This window comes from Gavialis gangeticus, unplaced genomic scaffold, assembly GCF_001723915.1.
Source record: "Gavialis gangeticus isolate Ggan-Ray unplaced genomic scaffold, GavGan_comp1, whole genome shotgun sequence".
NCBI lineage: Eukaryota > Metazoa > Chordata > Crocodylia > Gavialidae > Gavialis > Gavialis gangeticus.
Genome location: NW_017729011.1, coordinates 1,579,365 through 1,584,534, shown reverse-complemented (window position 1 = coordinate 1,584,534; position 5,170 = coordinate 1,579,365). Strand labels below are relative to the sequence as shown.

The 5,170-nt window shown below is 50.0% G+C and overlaps 1 long non-coding RNA gene across 1 annotated transcript; it reads left to right on the top strand.

Annotated features, from left to right (window-relative positions):
• Positions 1-2,288: 2,288 nt before the first annotated feature.
• On the top strand, positions 2,289-4,900 carry LOC109293110. Its single transcript, XR_002096245.1, has 3 exons — positions 2,289-2,342; positions 3,311-3,370; positions 4,545-4,900. It is a non-coding gene; the product is annotated as an uncharacterized LOC109293110 (long non-coding RNA).
• The last annotated feature ends 270 nt before the right edge of the window (positions 4,901-5,170 follow it).

The following is a 5,170-nucleotide window of genomic DNA, read 5'->3' as shown; positions in this document are numbered from 1 at the left end:
GTACAAGGAGCCAAGACATGGCTTGGTACCTTGAGTGGAGAAGTAGAGGGTGTGTACAATTAGGACCTTTCAGGATTCATTTATCTGCTTGTATGGGTTTGTTTATTTATTGATCTGATTTATTTGCTGCACAAACAAAAGGAAGTGAAACAACTGAGAAAACAAGCAAGGAAGATAAAACACTTATAAAAGCCAAGAGCACTAAGATAAACTATATAGCAACTCCCCAAACCTATATCAGGGTTGAACTTTGCCTGCTACATGCTCGCCCCAACAGGAAGGTCTTCCTGAAGATAATCAGGGTCAGCCTCTGGCAGGCCTGGAAGGGAAGGAAGTTCCAGAGCTGCGGGCTAACTAGTAAGAATGACATCCCACATGTTTTTGCCAAGAAAGCTTGGCTCATTGAAGGTATTTGCAAGAGATCGCTCTTAGCTAACCTTAGGGATTATCCTGGGGGATAAGGGAGAAAGTGATCCCTTAGTTACTAGGCCTGTGTGAGTCAGCAGTGATCTGATCTGGCTTCGGATCTGGCTGCTTTGGATGGCGGCGATCCAATCCAGAGCTTCGACCGGGTTTCCACCTCGATCCGGCCAAAGCGGCTCCAAATCTTCGGAGCCGCCTCGGAGATCCAGCCATGGGGTATAATGGGGAATCAATGAAATATCTATAACTTTGTTGTTTTTTGTCCAATTTGGATGAAACTTGCAGGGATGGTAGCCTCTGCTGAGAGCATGAAACCTGCCAAGTTTCAAGAAGATCAGTGAGGGGGTTGGTGGAAACTGTACTCCAAATTCTTGAAAGCCAAACTCCTGTCACGGCTGTGTCTTACACCACAGGGTGGTCAAAACTGCAGGGCTGGTACCTCTTACTGAGGCCACAAAGCCTGCCAAGTTTCAAGGAGATCGGTGCAGGGGTTTGGGGGGACGGCCCCCTCAAGCTGCAGACAAGCAAAACTCGTGCCATGGGTGACCCTGCGTGTGTTCAGGTTCAGCGGGGTGACAGGTGCAGGGATGGTGGCCCCTGCTGTGACCCCTGCCAGCTGTCAAGGGGATCGGTGCAGGGGGGTCCTGGGGCCCTGCACCCCTAGCTGCTGACAGGCAAAACTCATGCCAAGACTGTGTCTGTCTTGGGACAGTTGATTGTCTGTATTGAGTCTTTCCTCTCCTTAGCCTGGTTTTGTAGGTGCTAATTGATGCTCGTTAAGTCGTTATGTAGTAGCTAGGTCCTGGGACAGACACAGTCAGTCCCACAGCACCCATGGCACCAGTTCTGCTTGTCCGCAGCCTGAGGGGCGGTTCCCCCCAAACCCCTGCACCGATCTCCTTGAAACTTGGCAGGCTTTGTGGCCTCAGTAAGAGTTACCAGCTCTGCAGTTTTGACACCCTGTGTTGTAACATATAGACGTGACAGGAGTTTTGCTTTCAATAATTTGGGGTACAGTTGACCCCAAACCCCTGCACCGATCACCTTGAAACTTGATAGACTTCATTGTCTCTTCAGGGATCCGAAGCTCTGTCCGAAGCTTTGCACAGCCCAATTAGTTACATAGGGTCCAGGCCATTTAGAGCCTCATGGGTCAAAGCCAGTACCTTAATTGCACCTGGGAAGCTACTGGGAAGCAGTACAGACTTTGGAGCACTGGGCTGTGTTGACCAGCCCCTGTCAGAAGGCCTGTCACTGTGCTCTGCACCAGCTGCAGCTGCTGGACTGTCTTCAAGGCAAGCCTACATAGTGCACAGTGCAGTAGTCAAGCCTGGAGGTTACAAGGCTAGTCCAGTATCAGGCAAGTTGTGAGTGTAGCAACCAGCCCTGCCTTATACCTTATGACTATAATCTGTGTCACACCAAGTCACAAGGCCATATCTGTGCTTATGAGCCTAAAACATCTCACTGTGGGCCCTGGGGAGTGGGTGAAATGCTGAAGGGTTGGATAGAGGGAATGTGGAGGGTTACAATCTGACAATTGTACCATGAGTATTTGTTTCTTGAAGCACTGAGGTGTTTGTGCTCCTGCTTCCAACATGGCCCCAGCTGACCCCAGCGCATGAGGGAGGTGGGAGGCAGGCAGGTCCATCCTGGGTATTTATGTGTCAAAGTTCACCCTGCTCAGCTGTCAGCCAGGGTGGACAAGGTACCTGGGGTGGCAGGAGAGGTAGCAGTGCAGAAGAGAACAGCAGCCAAGGGCCTGGTGCCTGCTGGAGTCACCATGGACCGAGTTATGCCATCTCTTGGAGAGCACCTTCTTGGTGCCAGCTGGAGCACTGAAATACTATCTTGTGTGATTTCAGACCCCACCCTGTGTTTATGTACATGGATCCCAGTGAGCTGCATCCAGGACCCAAGTGAGTCAACAGAAATCTCTTCTTTGCTGGAGAGTTCTGGTAAAGATCATATAAAAACAGGCTTGTGCCTCTCTCTGCTCCTTGTGATGGATAAAAAGAGCTGCAGGGGCTCGCTCCAGGGAGACGGCAGGGTTCTGGTTGTTCTTACCTATGGAATATCAGGAAAGGGGGACGGGGGCCTGTCCGGCCTGCCTTGCTACATGGGAGGAGCTGCTGCTGGGTTGCAGATGTGTCTGAGCGGGCCATGGGGAGCTCTCCCACACTCAGTGAAGGGGCAGGGGTGACTTTACCACTCAAAACCCTTCCTCCAAAACAAAGCAGCCCACAAATGCCAGCAGTATGAGCACAACCTGTATGTCTGTGAATGGGGAATAAAGTGAGCAGGGGGCAGGTACTTGGGCATCGGAAGGACCAAGAGAGCTGTTGTAGGTCCCAGGGACACTTTCCAAACTTTGTGCATCTATACTAGAACACCCTTTATACACGGTTGACTGGTTAATCGAGCCAACTGACAGAGGGAATAGGTGCAGGGGCAGACAGATTTAAATTCCTCTAAAAGGATGCATGCTTTATACAGACAGTGCTCATTAACTAATCCAGTCATGGGCTACTGCATGCATAGGTAACTAGGCTATACCCAATACCTAAACTGTTTTCACTTCCCATATTCTAATGCATCATTAACAGAACTTATTTATCACTCTCCTATATTATCCTGTCTGGTGCCTGGTTAGCCAGTCCATTGCACTCAGGGCTGGTGCCATGGAGAAGTGCTCCATGCTGGAGCACAGGGCTGCTGATTCCTTTGGGGGAACTGTAGATTTTGACTGTGCCCAGTAGCATAACTGGAGGGGGTGAGGGATTGTCAGGTCAGCAGCCAGTACTGCCTCATGCAGTACATCTCAGACTGTGTCTGTTTTCAGTGCTGCCAGAGCAGACTGTTATGTGATTGTCTCCTTTTCTGTTAGGTCCAAAACCTCTCCTAAGCCAGCCTACGAGAACACTAGTGATCTGTACCTTGTACCAGAGTGAGTACTAGACATGGTTGTATATGCACAACCCTAAATATCTGCCCTTTATATGGTGTTTTGCACCTTCTCCTCATACCAGCCCATGCAATTTCTGTCCACATGCTGTTCGTGTACCTGCAAGCTGTCAGATAAAGTAAACTGTGCATGGGTGATGGGAGACTGCATCCTGCCTGCGCTGAATTCACACAGGCTAGGAAGAGCTACAACACAGGAAAAGGCAGCAAATGTCTTTCTGAAATGGACAGTAAGGCTAAGTACAGATAGTCAAAAAGCCCAAGGCTAAATCGATTCAGTCTTTGCAGTTTGTCTAAACTGCACAGATTAAATTGAAACAGAAGTAAACAGACACCTTTGATTCAGGAAATGCAGCTTTGCTGCTTTCCCATATGGATTAAGCCCCTATGAAGCCACCATTCTTTATCTGAAATTCAAATCATGCACTGTTTGAATGCTGGTTGTCTAATTCTACCTCTTGAGCACAACCTCCTGAGTGGTGATCAGTCATGCGAAGCTGAACCAAAGCTGGAAGATGAGGACATTCCAGTGCAGCATGTGAAATGTGTTAGTGTCTCTGTAGGGCAACCTCCTCCCTCTGCATTGTCTTGAACCAGTGCCCCAGAACGAGAGCACTGGTTGAAGCTGGGGAGGGAGGCACAGGCTGCACTCACCATGCCCTTGGATTTGTGGTTTAATCTCTTTCACCTTCTCCCCTCCTTGACAACTGCTGCCTTGTTATCCTTGTCTTATGGGTCACAAAGACCATTCCACTGCCTGCAACTCCAGGCTGAGAGGTGGCTCATGTGGGAGGGCAGAGCACACTCCCCTTTAGCCCCACATCCTGTGGCTCAGCAAGGTCCCAGACCCAGGAGTGGGGAGGAGGGTGTACCAGCAGGCTGCCTGCACCCCTGTCCTGCAGATATTTGCAGCCCACTGCTCCTCTCATGCAGAAAGTTTATATTATAGACAATTCTGAAGGAACAAAGGACAGTTTCTGTCCTGGCCATATGCCTGCCAGTTCTGCATCTGCCCATTCTGGCCCCAAAGTTTTATATCTTGAGCTGAGTTGCCAAGGAAAAGTGGTTCATCTATAAGTGCTTAACAAGCACCAAGCAGAAGCAGACACATCACAAAGAGCTGGGGACAAGCTGTGTGTATCTTTTTTTCCCCTTAGAGATGAAAAGGAACACATTTATGAAGAAGTGAAGTGACAGCAAACTTGACAGACTGAACAAAGCGTTGTGTTGCAGAAAAGCCTTTGGCAGAGAGTCTGAAAGCAGTCCCTCCAGATGGTACAGAATAGAAAGCTCTTGGGCCTAGAAATTAAAGTAAGGGTGTCTTTGAATTCCTTCTTACACTCCCCACCAAAATGTCCAAGCCCTGGGGACAGATGTCAGCATCTCTTCCACAGCATTCAGAAGGTTTGTGTGAAAGTAGCCAAGGTAGGTAGCCTGAGAAATGGCTTCTGATTTCCCAAGTGGAGATTAAACCAGGCAAAACTGCTAGAGCAGAGGTGGGCAAAACGGCCAATCTGGCCAGCAGCCGGACTCCATTTCCCAGCAGCCCCTGCTCATGCCACTGCAGCCAGTTTCCATGGAGACCCCAGGCCTAGGGCTGTGCAGGCAGCAGATCTTGGCTCTGCCCCGGCTCTGGACCACGCTGTCACCACCACAAAATCCCAGCCCCAGCCCTGGAGCAGCTCCCTGCCCAGCCACATACCCTGTCAGTGCTGCTTGGGCCCGTCTTAGTGCAGAGCCAGGTTTCCATAGTCACAGCCCTGCCGCTCCTGGGTTCTCCATG